This window comes from Heterocephalus glaber, unplaced genomic scaffold (genome assembly GCF_053883595.1).
Source record: "Heterocephalus glaber isolate CG9 unplaced genomic scaffold, H.glaber_assembly_v1.0 deba00001610, whole genome shotgun sequence".
NCBI classification, from domain to species: Eukaryota; Metazoa; Chordata; class Mammalia; order Rodentia; family Bathyergidae; genus Heterocephalus; species Heterocephalus glaber.
In genome coordinates, this window is record NW_028258381.1 from 21,943,256 (window position 1) to 21,961,452 (window position 18,197).

Sequence of the window (18,197 nt, forward strand, 5' to 3'; positions counted from 1 at the left end):
GGCGTGCTGTGTGGCCCTGTGCGCCCTGACAGCTCCCCCACCCCGGATCCCCTGGCGTCCACATTTCTGTCCATGTTTCAGCTTTAGGGTCGTGAGCACCAGCCCCAGGCAAGCCTTCAGGAGGGGACAGATAGAGATCCCACCACCAGGTCGGGACGGGCAGTGTCCCGCTCGTGTCTAACGCTCGTCCGCTCCGGTGGACACCAAGGTCGCTTGCACCCCCTCGGTTCGTCCCTGGCCTCGCCTCCTCCGGGTCCACAGGCTGACGACCTGCACTGCCTCTGCTGTGGCCTCTCTACGGTCCCTGCCCCAGCTGGGGAATCCACGTCGCTCCTCCACTTCCGGCTCTTTGAGATTTCCTTTCTCTCTCTCTTTCCTTTTTTTTGGTACCGGGGATGGAACTCGGAACTTCACGCTTGAGAGGCAGGCGGCAGCACCACTGAGCTACATCCCCGGGCCTCTCTTTATTTAAAAGGATGATGCAGGGCGAGGTGGCTCACGCCTGTGATCCGGGCACTCTGGGAGGCTGGGGGAAGAGGATCTCAAGTTCAAACCCAGCCTGCACAATTTAGACACTTAGTGAGATCTTGGCTCAAAATAAAAAATTGAACAAGAGCTGAAGGTGTAGCTCAGTGTGAAGGTCCGGGGTTCAATCCCCAGCACTGAAAAGAACTAGAAGGAGGGGAGCGGGAGGGCGGGAGGGAGATGGAGATGGGCGGGGTGGGGGCGGATACACTTTCAGGACCTTCGGTGCGCAGACTCAGGAGGGGGACCCTGTGCTTCCCACCGCTTGGTCCACCCTGTCCCCTCCCCTTGACCTCGATTTCCGAACAGCCCTTGCACCCCGGGGTTGGCCCCTGGCCCCGGCCTAGCCTGCGGACGGGAGGAGGCGGGGAAGCGATCCAAGCGCCCCTCCGCCAGGCGCAGACAGAGGCCCTTTCAGCGCCGCGCGGCCGCTGCCAACACAAACGCAGGCGGAACCGAACCCGTGCCCGGGCTGGCGCCGCGCCGTCGCGTTTCCGCCCGACCGAGGGGCGGGAGGGCGCTCCCCGTCGGTGCCTCCGGGAAGCCCGCCGGGGACACGCCCAGGCCGGCCGAGCAGTCAGTGACGCCCCTGCGGCCCCTCGGCCAGTGCCGACCTCCTCCACCCAGACGCGAAGGAAGGCCCGGGCCTGGACTCTGAGGCTGGCTCCGCGCAGAGGCCCTCCTGGGGCTGGGTAGCCCAGTGGTTTGCCAACCGGGGCCTGGACTGCTCGGGAGCACTAGGAGACTCGACTCGTTTATCTCACCTGTAAAATGGGTGCAGAAAAAGCATTTCACCTACAACTCGGGAGTTGAGGGAGCCTGTGGGGAATCATATTAGTCCATTTCCCAGGCTATAAGAGGAGAACTTGAAAAAAAAAGAAGAGAACTTGAAGCTGGAGATAAATTGTAAAAGAGATTTAGTTCACAGACGATTTGGAGGCTCAAAAGAGCAGGTTGCCCCTCCCCCTGCACTAGGGTTTGAACCCAGAGCCCACACTGAGTCACCCTCCCCACCCCTCTATTATTTATTTATTTAGGTATCAGGGATGGAACTCCGGACCTTGTGCTTGCGGGGCAGGCGGCGGAACCACTGAGCTAAATCCCCGGCCCTCATTTTTTAATTTTTGAGACAGGGTCTTACTATATAGTTTATGCTGGTCTTGAACTCACTGTGAAGCCCAGGCTGGCTTCAAACTCACAGTGACCCTCCTGGCTCAGCCTCCTGAGTGCTGGGGTTACAGGTTTGTGTCACCACCTTGGGCTTTTCTCTTGCTCTTTTGGTAACAACTCACTCTTGGGAGAACTAATCAGGGTCCCGTGAGAACTACACTAATCCCTTCTCAGGGGCAGCACTGGCTCCCACCCCAGCGGCGGGCACAAATCCAGTTAGCCAATCGGGAAACAACATCCCATATCCTGATTGGTCCACAGCTTAAGCACGGACCCAAGCTGAGCCAATCAGAGCCGTCCTGGGCTTCTGTGCCGCCCAGGGTGAGACTCTGGTCTGGGTACCCGGAAGGGGCACGGTGGAGGCTGACCTGGTCCTCGGACCTCGCCTGTCTCGGAAGGAAGCCTGCTGCGGGATCAGGGAGGACAGCCACACAGAGGGAGCAGAGGTGGAGTGGACTGCGGGGGGCAGGATAAAGGAAAAGCCAAAGAACTGGAGCTTGGGCCGTCACTCTTTCCCTAGCCACCTGCGACAGCCTAGCCACTTCTCTGAGTTGGAGCAGCTGAAGTTGAGTGTCTGCACCTAACACCCACCATGACCCTTGGATTTGGTATTTGGTGACCTTCATGATGGGCAGTTCTTTCCCCCAGTACTGAGGATTGAATCCAGGGCCTTGGCACTGAACTACATTCCCAGCCCTCTTTATTATTTTTTAAAATTTTGAGACAGGGTCTCACTAAGTCACTAAATTGCCCAGGCTGGGCTCAAACTTGCGATCCTCCTGCCTCAGCCTGCAGAGATCTTGGATTACATATGTGCGTCACTTGTCCTGGCTTGTGCTCCAGCACCGGACTACACCCAGGTCCTTGGATTTCCTTTTTGCTTCTTGAATGTTTAGCAGGCAGAAGCAGCAGCCCATGAGCTTTGGGTAGTGAGGGGGGAGCGGCACCAAGCACACCCTCAGCTTGGATCTGAGTGTCCCCTCCCCAGGCCCTTGTGTGAAAGCCTTGGTCCAGTGGGAGGAGCTTAGGCCATTGGGGGCGTGGCCTCCCACCATGCTGTGGGCCTCCTACAGAGCGATGGGGCCCCTGGGTCATGGCCCCACGGTGTGCAAGTAAACCTCCCTTTATGTTATCTCAGGTGCTTTTTATCGCAGCTGAAAGCCCACAGACCCTCTCGTCGACCCCTCCCCTAGGGCACCCGGCTCAGAGTCAGAGAAAGGGTTAGAGGAGGAGGCCTGTAGGGTTGTGAGGAAGAGAAAGAGCCTGGGACGGGGAGTCAGGAGAGAACATTTCTGTGTATCATAAATCTGAAAAGGAATTAATTCCCAGCGCACAGAGTTCTTACAATCCAAAGATGAAAAGAAAGCCCAGTTTAAAAATGGGCCAATGGCCGGGAATGTAGCTCAGTGGCGCAGTGTCTGCCTGGCAAGCGTAAGTCCCTGAGTTCGATTCCCGGTACAAAAAAATAAACAAATTCTTAAATAAAAATGGGCCAACGGTCTAAGAAGACATTTCTCTGAAAGAGATCTACAAATGGCCAAACTTAAAAAGAGGCTCAACTCCACTTGTTGTTAGAGGAATGCAAATCGAAGTCCAGGGGGATGCCCCTCAGCCACTACCTGGCTATGAAAAGAAGAAAGAAGGGGACTAACAAGTGTTGGTGAGGATGAGGGCAAATGGAACACAGATAGTGCAGCTGCTATGGAAACATTCCCAGGTATTCAGCCCAAATAACCGAAAACAGAAGTTCAAACAAAAACATACATACATGTTTACAGTAACATTTTCCCAAAGGATCAAAAAATGGAAACAAACTGAATGTTCTTCAACTAAGAACTGGATAAACAAGAGATGGTGGGTGGTTCTATACAGCATAGGATCATTCAGTCATCGAAAGGAATGACAAGCCAGGCCTGGTGACCTAGGCCTGTGATCCCAGTGCTCTGGGAGGCTGAGGCAGGAGGACTGCAAGTTCTAGCCCAGCCTGGGCAATTTAGGGATTTAATGAGACCCTGTTTCAAAATAACAAATAAAAAAGGGCTGTGGGTATAGCTCAGTGTGAAGGCCCTGGGTTCAACCCCCAGTACCCCCCCCCACAATGACATATTAGTCCATGCTACAACATGGATAAACTTTGAAAACATCATGCTAAGTAAAAGAAGTAGGACAAAAAAGGCCACATATGCAATGATTCCATTATATGGAATATTCAGAATAGACAAATCCAGAGGCAGAAAGTAGATTAGTAGTTGTCACAGCCTGGGGGAGCGGAGAATGCGGGGTCGCTGCTATGGGTGTAGTGTTTCTTTTTGAGGTTATGAAAATACTCTGGAATTAGGATGGTTCCACAATGTTATGAATATGCTAAAAAAAACCTTCACTGTATCAGAGGGCGATCAGGCCTCCGACTGCCTAGCAAGGGGGACATCGAGGGCTAAAGAAAGAAAGACAATAGAGACTTGTGTAATTTCATAGTGTACGGCGGGCCGGGGGTCAGTGCCTCAGAGTGGGCAAAGACCAAGACACCCTGAGCCTGCCACTGTTTATTGGGTTCAAACAATGACTGGAGGGAATGTCCAGTGACTTACTGGGCAGCGGTGATCCTACGGTCATGAGGGCTGTAAGGACAGCATTCTTATAGCAGTAGGTGGGAGGAGACAGCAGGTTAATAAAGAAGTTGTCCTTCCTCTGGGTGAAACCTTTCTTTTTTTATTACTACTCAGTTCTCAAAGAACCAGGGTGGGGCCTGGGATTTAGCTCAGTGGTTCTGCTGCACAATCTGAAGGACCCGAGTTCGATCCCCAGTACCAAAAAAAAAAAAAAAGAACCAGTGTGTACAAGAGTATCATGGGACCACTGAGGCCTCAACTTGTCTGAGATTTGTTTCTGCATGCCATAGCTGGCTCTCAGGCAAGGTGACATTAGATATTAGACAGCTAAGCCATACTTTATGTAGTAATTTCCCCCCCACATTATGTAGAATGGCTCCTGACACCACTGAAGTGTGTGTATTTTGGGGGGAGGGTGACTGAGAATTGAACCCAGGGTCTTCACACTGAGCTATATCCCAGCACCTTTTTTTTTGGTTTCGTGGATCGAACTCTGGTCCTTGGACTTGTGGGTCAGGTGGCAGAACCACTGAGCTAAATCCCCTGCCCCCAGCACCTTTTTTATTTTCAATTTTGAGATAGGGTCTTGATAAGCTGCTAAGTTGCCCAGGCTGGACTGAAACTTTCCATCCTTCTGCCTCAGCCTCCCAGAGCGCTGGGATGACAGGCCTGAGCCACCACACCTTTGTGTATTTTTAAAAAGTGAAATTCATGATATATGGACTGTATCTCATTTTTTTTTTTTTTTTTTTTTTTTGGTACCGGGCATCGAACTCGGGACCTTGCCCTTTTGAGGCAGGCACCGGAACCACTGAGCTAAATCCTCGACCCTGTATCTCATTTTTAAAAAGAGGACTATATTAAGGTTTCCTGTAGAAGTGGCTCACTCTCCTGAAAGCTGGAGATTGCCCACAGCATCTGTCCTTCGGGGGAAGGGAGGGACAACACTTCCAACCTGGGGTCCCAGAGGAGGAGGTACGGGGGGGGGGTAGGACAGCGAAGTAGGAGGTGAGAGGAAGAGGGCTTTCTGGTGGGCTCGAAGGCTCTGGTTTTCCCCGCGGAGAAGCAGGCCCAGGGAATGGAGGTGTTCGGCAGGGGCAGGGACTTGGGAATTCAGGGCCTAGTTCCCAGGGGGCTCCAAGTGGAATCAAAGGGCGCCCCGTGACGCATGGGAGGGCTGCTGAGTAATTCTGAGGTTGGAATCCCACCTTGGTGGTTTCGCATCTCAGCCGCAGGGCCTGAGTGAGCCCTTTGTGGGCTGGGGAACACTGGGCCATTGACGCCTGTCCCTGGGGGCGGGTCTCGGCCCGGGCTCCCCCTCCAGGCACCCTGGACCCTGGGCCCACAGAGGGTCAGCCCCAGTGGGGGGAGTGGGATGCAGAGAGGGGGTGCCCCGCCCAGGGACGCCAGCCCCCGCACCTTGCTGTCTCTGGGCTGGGGACCCTAATTGGTCGGGACCCTAGAAAGGTGCTGGGCATGGCCGAGGGCATTGGCCTTGCAGTCAACTCTGACTTTTCCACACTGCTCACAGCTGCGTTTCAGGCTCTGTGTCCCAGCCAACTCCCTGCTTGCAGTGGCCCAAGGGCTGCCCACTGTGTGCGACCCACAGAAGGCCGGATGTGCCTGAGGATGTCAGTGGGTTTGACATTCAAGGCTAGTACGGAGGGAGGTCATCTGTGTCACAGGCGCCAAAGGTCACAGGGCTGGACTTCCTGCTACGTGCTCTCTGGGGACTTCCTGGCTGGGAACTGTCCCCAGGACCCCAGGCTGCAGACCTGCTGGGGTCTCACGGCGGGGTGTGGCCGGGCACAACACACCGGACCCCGGATCTCGGTGGGACATTGTCTCCAGCCTGCCCTGGCCTTTCAGCTCCCCCTGAGGTCTTGGTCAACTCCTTCGGTCTCTTTCCTTTGTCATCAAGGTCCCTTGACCAACATTTTCCCTGCACAGTGGACCAATGTACACCCCAGGTCTGGCCACCTGTTTTGCATTATCAAATGAAACATGTCAGCTAAGTGTGGTGGCGACGCTGTCGTCTCAGCACTCTAGGAGGCTGAGGGAGGAGAATCACAAGAGCAAGCCCAGCCTGGACAATTTAGCAACTTAGTGGAAATGCATCTATCAGGGTGCCACTGCATGGAGATTCAGTCAATTAAATATGATGCCTGCCCTCCAGGTACTCCCAGCCCTGGCGAAGTATGGTATGTGTAGTTCACAGGCAGAGGCTCCCGTGTGCGGGGAGGCTCGGCCTTCTGTGCAGAATGAGGGAGTCTCAGCTTTACCTGGAGGGCCAAGGTGGGGAGGAGGCGCGGGCCTGGGCGAGGACGGGCAGGCAGCAGCACCAGGAGTGACGCAGAGGTTCTTCCAAGAAAACCAAGCAACCACGGGGACACCGACTCCAGGTGGCTCCACCCCCGGGTCCCCTCCTGTTTCCCCTCAACGCAGTGTGCGAGCGGAGCAAAGCCGGGAGCCTGATCCAGCACGCATGAAGCAGGAGCACACTGTGTGCCCCTGATGAGTGAGGATGCACGAGTCCTGCGGAGTCGCAGTCCGCGTCTGCCGGACAGGTGTGCGCCTCTTCTAAACTGCTTGCTGCCCCCAGAGCCACCCCCAGTTCCTGCTGTTTGTATGATGGAATCCTTGGGCCTCATCTCTCTTCCCCTGGCCAAGTGCAAGCCCATGGCCAAGGCAAGCCCAGCAGGAGGAGCTAGGAATAGGGAGACAGAAGAGAGTTGGAGTCCATCACCCACTGCCAGCTGCATTCCTTTCCCTTTCTCCCCCGCCCCACACTGGGGATTGAACCCAGGGCCTTTGTGCTGAGCCATGTCTCTAGACACCCCCCCCCCTTAATTTTGAGATATGGTCTAAGTCACTAAATCGCCCTGGCTGGGCTCCAACTTGGGATTCTCCTGCCTCAGCTTCCCAGAATACTGGCTTTACAGGCATGTGCTACCACATCTAGCCTGGATTCAGTCTTAGTCTTAACAATTATGAATTAAGAACATCACGTTTATAAGAAAAATGAAACCTCTTGGCTTATTACAATATTTATATCATCTTATATGGTTATAGATCTGCTCACATTTTTGTCTCTCTCCGGCATGTTTGCCTCCTAGGCCACACCTGCAGAGACACAGGGACACGCAGAAGCGTTTCTGCTCAGCTGCTGCTTGCATGAGCTGACTGCCTAGATCGTCACTACCAGGTCGGAGAGCAGGTGCCAGCCAAGGGCCCCCTCTCCTCACAGCCAGCCCCGCTCTGGGGCTGGTGAAACGGGAGCCGCCAGCTGGTTTTCACCTGGGGAAGAGGAGTCCAGACTCCACAGCCCTCAGTGGCTGCCCCAACGTGCCGTTTCCCTCCCACCTCCCAGCCTGCTAGGCTCGTCCCTCAGGTCCCCTCCCTGCCACGCCTTTCCTGCACCTGCAGCTCTGCCCTCTCCCAGCTGGCCCAACACCCTTTGAGGGCCGGTGAGTGCAGTGGCCGCCCAATCTCAGCAGCTGTCCCCACTGTGGCTGAGGTGGGCGTTAGTGTCTCGGAGCCACTAGGCTTCTCTAGAGAGCATGAAGTGGGTTATGTCGCCACCTATTGCCTGATTGGCTCAGCAGAAGTCAGCCGCGCCCTCTGCCTATGTCCCCAGGGGAGAGTGTGAAGATCCTCAAGGGAAGACAGCTGAGCCCTCACGGCCCAGCGTGCTGGGGTGGAAAGAGAGCTCTGTCCATGGGAGCAGTTACTTGAGAGCAGCAGAGCACACAAGGTCTCCTTCCCCTTCTCTCCAGGCAGGGGTGGACACCCTGGTGCCATTCAGGCACACGTGTGTGGGAAGGGGTGGCCACTGGTCTTCCTGCAGTGTGGGCCACACAGGGCCCAGTCAGCAGGGCCGCAGCACGGTTGGCTGCAGAACGCAACAGAGGGCTATAGGCTGTGGGCCCCCCCGCCCCCTGCTTCTGAACCCCATGGCCACATGGGAGCCGGGCATTTTTTGCAGGGACTGTGCATGTACCACTGAGCCATATCCCACCCCCTTTCCTTTCTTTTTTGGTATTGGGGATTGAACCCAGGGTCTTCACACTGAGCTACATTCACGGCCCCTTTTTCATGCTTTAGAGCTGGGATTACAGGCATGTGCCACCACTTCTGGCCTCAGAGGCTCTTGAGAAATTCACTGTCTGGGGTCTGCTACTCCAGCAGGTGGCTGGAGGGAGGGACAGGAGTTGTTAGGCAGCGGCGGCCTCTTCTCAAGGCAGAGGCAGCCTGTCTAAGCTCACAGTAGCAGAGTGTGGACAGCCTCCCGGTTGGGGTGCACACTGCCCTCCAGCAGACCCTGGGCCGGCTGGGTCCTCGCCCCAGTCCCAGGCCATGAGAGACAGATATGCCCTGGAGTGGTTTCTGAGGGGGTGGCAGGAGGGGGAGCAATTAGAAGAGTGAAGCCAATGTGTGGCCTTCCTAAAACAGGCTCAAGGGAATCCAGGGGTGTGGAAACCTGGACGTTCAGGGAAGGTGATGTCTTTGGGATGGAGACCATTTCAAAGGAGTGAAGTCAGATCCAGTCAGGACAATGAAATGTCCGCTGGGTCTGATGCCCGAGCTGGTTGGCAGAGAGGTGGCCGGGAGCCATCAAGTGGAGAGGAACCTCCGGGAGACACAGAGCAGCACTGTAGACAGGAGACGGGTGAGCAGGGTTAGGGAGGGCACAGGAGCGGCAGGTGGTGCTGCTGCTGTGGGCAGAGGCTGAGGGCAGAGCAAGTGGGGCCTTCAGGGAAGACCTGGAGATGCACTGCGAGGGTGACCCAGGGGGACAGGGGCCACGTGGGGTACAGTACCCAGAGAGATGTGCAGAGTAAGAACCCGGTTCTGCTGGGGGGCCAGGCCCCACCCCTGAGCTGGGCAGGGAGCCCCCAGTGTCCAGGAGTAGGAGGATTAATTGGCTTGGAGGTTTCTAAATGACTTGCCTTTGTTTTTTGGTATGGGGGATCGAACTTGGGACTTTGTACTTTTGAGGCAGGCGCTGGAACCACTGAGCTAAATCCCCCCTCACCCCGTCACTGTATTATTAAGTGAAGGGGGCGGGGGGCTCAGCTCCAGGAAGCAAACGGATGCCCTTTCCCGCTGTGCTCTGCCAGGGCCTCTGCTTCACCTACAAACTTTAGATGTTTAGCTGAATTCTCACAGTTCATCCTACTGGGTCTTGCAGGACAAGGGAATGTTTATTTACAACAAAAACATTTGTAACATAATTCTATCTTCAAAACAGAACCCAGGAGCACACACAAAGCAATCTCTATTTGTATTTACCTTGGGACATGAGCACCCGGAAGTGGGGCTGGGACTGGGAGACATGCCAAGGACTAATTCTACTTGAAAACACAAGAAATTGCCTTTTAAAAAGTGGCAGTTTTCTACTTGTCAGTAGCTATCCTTTCCCTGGCTGCCTGTGAAACACAAAATAGAAACAGCACCTGGGAAAACACAGGTGAGCCCAGGGGTTGGGGATGGGGTGTGGCGGGCTGGGAAGGTCCCCGAAGGCAGTGGTCCTCACACTGGGAGCTCTTGCCAGCAGCAACTCACAATGCCAGCAGCCCACGCCAGATCACTTGCTGCAGTTAGGTGAGGAATCTAGGAATTAAACAGAGCCATTAGAAAGCTGACAGCGGAGCAGGCACAAGGCGATGCTACCAGGTGCAGGCACCGCTGCTGCATACAGGAGTAGGCCGGCTCCTGGCTTACACGATGGGAAGCTGGAGTCAGCTGTCTATCATCCATCAGGCAGCTCTGGGAACTGCTGCCCATCGGCATGGTGCCTCTGAAATGCCCAAGAACACAGGATAGGACCTCAGAAAATCTGGACAGAAAGGTCCCTAAGAGATCATCCAGGGCAGCTTCATTTTTCAATTGAGGGCCCAAGATAAATGTCTGCTTTTTCCCTTCCAATACTAGGGACTGAACCTAGGGTCTTCACACTAAGCTACATCCCTGGCCTTTTTTTTTTTTAATTTCAAGACAAGATCTAAGTTGCCTAGGCTGACCTCGGACTTGCAATCCTCCTGCCTCAGCCTCCAGAGTGCTGGGACTGCAGGTGTGCACCATCATGCCCAGCTTAAATACATACTTTCTGATATAGCAGGGCTTCCTTGGTCTTTCTCCACTGGTCCTCAGGCAGTGACCACATGTCCTTACCATCTGAAGACCAGAAAGATGCCCAGGGAGCCCCAAGGAGCAGCTGCTTTTCACAGGACACCACAGAACCCCTCGCCATGCTTGGGCAGCTCAGGCCCTCAGGATGTGACCAAACAAAAAGCCTGGAGGAACCACCTCAGACCCCTGGCCTGGTGTGACAGAGGCCCAGGCCATGGCTTTAGTACTGGGCACGGTGGGGTTCTGAAGTCAGTGCTCCCAGCCTGCACAGGGCCATTACTGAGGGGAGGAGAAGCAGCAGCTGGGCTGCATTTCCTCGGGTGTGTTTCCATCTTGCTTCTGGTTCACGTCCAGCAACAAACGTGATTTTTGTGCTAGCCACACCACGGTCCTCCACTGTATAATCACTGAGTCTCTGCTCCGTGCCTTTTTCTTTTGGTGCTGGGGATTGAACTCGGGTCCTTGCACTTGCAAGGCAGGCAGCGGAACCACTGAGCTAAATCTCCGGTCCTCCATGCCTTTTATAACAATTTACTGAAAATGCGGCACCAGTGAAATTCAACTTACAAATATGAAAGTCGCCACCCTTCTGCAGCTCTCTCATGGGACAGAGATGAACAAATATAAAACAAGTGCAGGGCGTGGGGGTCCAAGGCAAGGTTGCTCCTGGGCGCAGAGTAACCAGCTGACCTCTCTGCAGAGGACCTGCACGGGACTGAGCTCTGAGACTGGATGGGAAGAGCTTTTGGCACTGCAGTGACATGCTGCAAAGGCCCGGAGCAGGAATGTGGCAGGAGCCAGTATGGCGGAGCCGGGTGAACATGGAGAAAGTCAGGAAAGCATGCAGACCTGTGCTGGGTCTCGAAGGGCTGCAGATTCTGTTCGGCGCAGTGCAAGTCCACGGGAGGCTCTCAGAGAAGGAGGCAGGATGCCACTGACACCATCGGAGGACTTCGCTGCTCTGTGGAGCCCACTGTGGGGCTAAGAGCAGAAGTGCAGAGGATAGGCTCAGTAAGGCAGTGGTGAAGGGTGGCAGCTTCTATTCTCCTTGTAGCCCTTCACTTCCCATTACTTCTCAGCCCACAGACCCAGGCTGCCACATTGTCCGACTCTGCTAAGACCACTTCGCTGAAGAGTTCAGGCGGAGGCAGAGCTGATGCCCGCTGCTGAGGTCCCAAGAATGCCTTGGGCCCTCCAGACCAACTTGTTGGCCAGGTGAAAAACATAGGAAACCTCCGAGGATGCCATGCAGAGCAGAAGAACCACCCGCTGAGCTCAGCCCAAGTCCCTGCCTTCCAACACTGGGAGGTTACAACAAAGTGGCGCTTGTTTTAAGCCACTAAATATTGGAGTAGATTATTACACAGCAAGGTAGGCAGAACAGGAGGAAATGGAAGTAAATATTATGGTAAGCGTTTTATGCTATACCTGATTTGGAATATTATTTGAAGGCACACTGTGTTTACTTAAAATTCTATACTGACACAAAAAAGTTGCATATTGGAAACCCTAGAGCAGTGATGGCAAACCTTTAGAGTTTTCAATGATACAAACAGCCCACTGTGGCATGCATGCCATGGTTTTGCCACCATTGTCCTAGAACAACCACTAAAACCATAATGGTACAATTAGCAAGCAACAGAAGAGATAAAAAACAGAACACTGAAGACAGGCAAAAAACCCAAAATGCAAACCAAAACAATTCGGTCCAAAAGGAAGCCAGGGACGGTAACACACACTTGTAATACCAGCACTCTGGGAGGCTGAGGCAGGAGGATTGCAAGTTCCAACGTGGCCTGGGTGATTTAGCAAGACCCCACCTCAAAACAAAAACAAGGGCGGGAGACGGAGTTCAGTGCCAAGGCCCTGGGTTCAATCCTCAAGAAGAAGAAAGGAAAAAATGAAACAAACACTTACACAGAGCCTTCCTTCTCTGAGACAGCAGCATCTGCCATCCCTCCTGCCCAGCAGGGCACACGTGCCCTTTCCTCTCTCAGCCAAGATTCCAAAAACACCAGTGGCAAGGCATGTTTGGTGGCTCGAAGGACCCGACTTACTCCTCAGGTCACAGCCGTCTCACTCCGGATCACTCTTCTGCAGCCAAGGTCCTCCATCTTTCCAAGGCCTTGCTACCCTTCCGGGTGACGCTGGGTACAGCGGGGGCTCTGGGCATCTGAGTTATGCAAGGTCCTGCAGACACAGTGTACTCAAGAAACACCTGGCAGGAGCAAGAGCCACCCGGCTGTGCAAGCCAGCCATGTGCCCTTGTGTGGCCAGCAGCCAGGAGAGAATGGCATGGGCAGAGCCACAGACTGGCCCTGGGACAGGCCACACAGGATGCAGAAATGTCAGCAGCTCTGTCCTGTCTGACCCCAGCACTTTGGGAGTAACAATCTCACCAAAACCTCTCTGGTGCAACCAACAGAGAACTCAGCCTGGGCCCACACCAATCCTGAGTAACTGAGTCCTTGCAGGACGCTCAGGGTCAACCAGGAGTGGAGCAGAGTGTGCTGGGAACAGAAGCAGCACAGCAGCAGAGCCCAGCTCACTGCCCCGCCCCGATGCCTGGCACCCCAAGTCTTAGACTGATCTTGCTGAGGTTCCGCTGCCCCTCCTCCTCCTCTCCTTGCCACGCCAATAGCGCCCCTAGCTCTTCTCTCTCAAGCATCAAGCAGCCTGAGGAAAACAAGAAATTCCTTGCAGCTTATGAAGAAGAGTAAATTTAGTTTCCTTCACCTTAGTTTCTCTCACTCAGTTCAGCTAAAGGCTTTTTATTACAAAGCATCTGTCAGTGATTTGCTTAGGGAAAGATGTGTTTTCCTGCTTAGGAGGAAGGCCGTTCTCAGGCAACCAGGTGGAGCTGCACACTGTGTTTACTCCTGCTACATAAAGATTCAATGGCAGCTGGCTGTGGTGGCACAGGCTTGAAATCCCAGCACTTGAGAGGCTAAGGCAGGAGGATTGCATGAGTTTGAGACCAGCTTGAGCTACATCGTGAGTTCAAAGCCACCTTGAACTAATGGCAAGACTCTGTCTCAAAAAACTAAAAAGAAAAAAGGAAAAAAAAGAAAAAAAAAAGGAAGGAAGAAAGAAAGAAAACTGGAGCCCAGCCTGGGCAACTTGGCAAGATCCTATCTCAAAAAAAATTATTTTGAAAAAGGACTGGGGATGTAGGGATGTAGGAGGAAGAGAGAGAGGAAAATTTAATAGCACAAACCATACCAATAGGTCAAAGGGGCAGGGAGAAGCTTGTCTTGGTGACAGGAAGACAACTGATAATCATTCTGATAAAAATGATTAGTAAAAAATTTCCTTAGCATGATTTTAAAGAAGAATTTATCTCCACTCCATGCCACCACCATGCTTAATGGCGTGAGGAGCAGTGGCCCGGCCGCAGTAGGGGAGATGCGTGGTCACCACTGCTCCGCGAGCACAGGAAGTGGAGGACTGAGCGGCCATCGGTGGATCCCATGAGCAGACACCCGCATGTCCTGTGGAGCAGCTGACATAAGGGACCAGTGGACCTCATACCAGAACAGGGGAAAAACCAGTCAGATGTGTGGTTACGGAGAAATAAGTGAGCAATTCCTGGAAAAACTGCCTCGCTCTGCAGCCATGTGCAGAGACGCTCAGTCGGGGATCGGTGGTGCTGTCTGTGAGATCCCACTGCAGGTGCACAAACTGGCAAAGATGACAAAGCCAACGCTGCACAGGATGGCAGGGCCACGGAGCAGAATCCCTCTGGCGCCACCAGAGGGGATGGCAGATGGGCTGAGCCATTGGAGAGGTGGATTTAGCCACATCTAGCTCAGGTGAAGACAAACCCATCACAGCCAGGCACGGGCAGCACAGCCCTCTCAGGTGTGGGGATGGCACTACACTGCTTCCTGCTGGTCACTCTCGGTCACTGTCACAACTGTTCTCATGTTCTCAGAGTCATTTCTTTAAAATGAGGCAGTTCTTCATACGCTGACTTAGAAATACCCAAAATGGATTGAAAAACCATATTCTAATATAAAGTGTATAACTATTTGTGGAGATGATTGAACAAACACTTGACATTCTTGAATATTTACCAAAAAAGTTTCAGGCAGGATATGTGTGAAACGTCAACAGGATTACCTTTGGAGAGTGGGCCTGGGAGCTGGGGAGACTTCTGTCCCTTTTTATTTGCTGGCTGAAACCCTAAGCATGCAGCATTTTTACGATTCAAGCTTAAGTACCACCATACAACTGGAGAGGAAGCAGCGAGAGATGAGAGAAAGCAGGGAACTGTCAAAGACAGGCCATGAGAACACTGTGAGCAGCGATGCCGTTCCCTTCACTTTTGAGGTTAGAAAATGTCCAAGTGAAAGGTGTCATGGTAAGTGACCACAGGAAAGAGTTTCAATCTAGTCTGTATCCCATGCACGGCTGTAGAAGGAAACCTAATGACCAATGTGCTCTAAGCCAAATGTAGGGGCAGAGAGGCCCTCCACAGTCCCTGCAAACACTAGGATCTCACGAGGTTTAGTTCACTGAATTTTCAAACTGGAACCAATAAAAAGCAACACTTTAGCACAGATGAAAATGCTTATGTTCTGTTCTGAACACCATAGCTATACATAGCACACCGAGGTGAGAAAGCAGAGCAAAGAGCTGCCATGTACCCATGGCCCAAAGAAAGCCAGCCCAAGACCTACGGAGACAATGGAAGTCAGACTTGGGCAGAACACAAAGGTTCAACAGGGCAGAATACATTAATACTAAACAAGTGCTTCCCATGGCCCCAGGAAGAGGCACAGTGAATGTGAAACAGAAACTCTGGCAATGATATGATCGGTGTCCACAATAATCGCTCAAAATAATGAGCAGTAATCAAAGAAGAGTGTGAAACGTAATGGAGACAACAGAGAAGTGATATAACCCTGGAACCATGAGCTGGAGGCTGCAGAGCCCAGGATGTTTATGTCGGAAATCCGAGGACAAAGAGCTGAGGATCAGGGCAGGGGAAGCAGCATTCCATTCCCACAATGGCCAGGCCCACACCCCTTCCCTGTGGTTCCACAAGAGCCACCCGAGTCCATGGTGAGAGGTGAACATCATCTCTTGGGAAGCCTCAGAACCTCTCAGGGTCACATGACCCTTTGAAACTGTGACAGAAGCTTGGCTCACTCTCCAGAATCCTAGGCAATGAGAAGACACGGTACAAAGTAACTGTGGAGGCCCACAGGGTCGCCTTGAAGCCACACACACAAGTACTTCCCTTTCCCAAAAGGCCAATCCTAAATCCCTGGACATCTCACATAATCCCAGCAGAGGGAGAAGCCAGAGCTCTTCGTACTCTCTGATGTGATGCTCTTGCCACCCCACGTGGCTTGTCCCCTGGCCTGTTTGGTCTTAAAGTCACTCACTGCCAGGCCCTCCCCAGCTGGCATGGCTCCCTGGAAACAGGAAGTCTCCACACTGACTTCCTATGGCAGTGCCCACCGCCTCCCTGCCGGTCCTGAGCCAGCCCCTGCCCCTGCCCCTGCCTTGGTGCCATCCTCCACATTCGGGCCCTTCCCAGTGGCTGTGGGTCCTACCTCCTCCTCCAGTCAGGTGCCAGACTCCTGGGACTGCACAGCCAGCCCTCCTGGGGTCTCCTGAGCCCACCCTTCAGGCAGAAGCTACAGAGAACTCTCTCAGATGCCCCCTCACATGGCCCTGCCCACCTCCTCCTCCTGCCACAGCTGGAGGGCTGCCCCCACTGCCACCCGGCCCAAGACAAGGCTCACATCACTGACAGGGCTCCAGTGCCCACACGCCATTTTTCTCTTCTCGAGACAACATCTTGAGTCGCCCACATCATCTGGCTTCACAGACCAGCCGCACCTGCACCTGTACCTGCACCTCCAGGAGCTGGTTAGAAATACAGGGGCCCTATAATCTGTGTCCTGCCAGTGCTCCAGGAGGACAGTCCCGCCAGCACTGTACACGTGCCCTGCCTTCTCCTGCTGTGCCCTTTGTTCCCACCACCTGCCGTTGTCATGAAGGTCACCAATATAGCTTAGTGCAAAGGCCTTTTAAATCTCCAGAACCAAAAAAAAAAAGGAAGGAAGGAAAGAACTCAACTCTACTCTAGCATGGGTTTCCAATTATTTTATGAAATAATATAAACCAAGATCAATTACTAAAAAAATGTACAGGGCTCTTAGATGCCTGTCCTCACAGCTGCACGCCCATGTGGGTGGCTGGAGTATTATTATGGACAATCTCCATGTTTTGCTCTCCAAGCCATGCAAGTTCATGCAATGCCTGACACACACAGTTCTCAATCTGTGTCACGCTGCCCCGTGCCCTCCCCTACATGGGAGTCCTGTCACCCACACAGTCTGTACTTGAGAACAGCCCAGCCAAGTCCTGAAATGTACAGCTAAAATCACAAAATCGAGTTCAGAGTCTGCGATCTTGAGGGGCTGCATCACTAGCTGTCGAGGGCTGTGGGTCGGACACCCACTCTACAGGTTCTTCAGCCGGTGTCAGAGACCCCAGGAGGCTGATGACAGCAATGGAAGTGGGGTGTATACAACTGTTGCAGGGGTGTACGCATCCCTGAGGCCGCAAAGCAAACACGATTAAACCCCAGTTCTAGGCCTAGGGCTTTTGCCTTTTGCCTTAGTCCCTTGTTGGCAGCCCCAGGGTGCATCCTTGGCCTCCCACCTTCGTCTCTCTACATGCCTGGGTGACCTCGTGCCACCCTTGGATTTCACTGCCATGTGTGTGCTCTCAGCTCCCATCTCTTAGACCCAGGCTCCTCTCTGACTCCAGATTCACCTCCAACTGTCTGCGAGGCACCTGAAGTTCACCAAGCCACAAGCAAAAATCTGCTGTTCCAAACCTCCAGCTGCCAATCGCTCCATGGATCCAGCTATCACAGCTGGAAACCTGGGGATCATTCTGGATTCCTTCCCGTCCCAACACCAAATTGTGTGATTCTGCCACTGAAAATAGTCCCTAAAGTTCCCCTCTGCCCACATCACTGTCTATGATCAGGCCATCTCTCTTGACTGCGACCAGGACCTGTCCCGGGCTCCATTTCTCCCCTCCCCATAGCCTTCATTCCCCTCACGATGAAAAGGGAGGACTCCAGGAAGGCAGTGTTCCAGAGAAGGCTGTCATGTGCTTTCATCTGCGACAGCAAGAGTTAGATCGAGAATGGCAGGATGTACCCTTCTGAGTTGTGTCTGCAGACCAAGCGTGGAGGTGCACACCTGCAATCCCAGACACAGGGGGGCTGAGGCAGGAAGATCGCCACAAGTTCAAGGCCAGCCTGGGCTACATACTGAGTTCAGGTCAGCCTGACCTGAACTATATAGTGAGACCCTGTCTCAAAAAAAAAAAAAGTAGAAGAGTTGAACAGTAACCCCAATGCAATGTGTGGTCCTAGATTGGATCCAAGTTGAGTTGTGTTTGCATTAGACTTGTAGTTCCTAGTAGATGGTGATATGCAAGAGGGCATGAAAGAATATCCCCAAAGATGCTCTTGTTCTAATTCCCAGAGCCTGTGAACATGCTACCACACATGGAGAGGATTTTGTGAGTGAAGAGTCTGAGAAGAGAATAACCATGCATCAACTCGGTAGGCCCAGTATCATCAGAAGCTCCATGTAAGAGGGAGCAGAAGTGTCTGAGAAAGAGAGTGAGGCATGTCTACATAAGCAGAGAGGACAGGGGCTGAAACAGACTGAGAAACAGAAGCAGAGAGGGCCAGATCTGAGTGCTGTGGGGCCGTCTCTGAAG

The 18,197-nt window shown here is 53.3% G+C and overlaps 1 protein-coding gene across 2 annotated transcripts in view; it reads right to left on the reverse strand.

Annotated features, from left to right (window-relative positions):
• Positions 1-9,471: 9,471 nt before the first annotated feature.
• Positions 9,472-18,197, reverse strand: part of Fkbp6 (FKBP prolyl isomerase family member 6 (inactive)) — a 30,554-nt gene continuing 21,828 nt past the window's right edge. Inside the window, exon 9 of one of the 2 annotated variants that reach the window (XM_021254423.2) lies at positions 9,472-9,917. The gene's annotated coding sequence lies outside the window, so the exon portion shown is untranslated. The remainder of the gene's footprint in view (positions 9,918-18,197) is intronic. The other variant, XM_004840073.3, reaches the window with a different exon arrangement.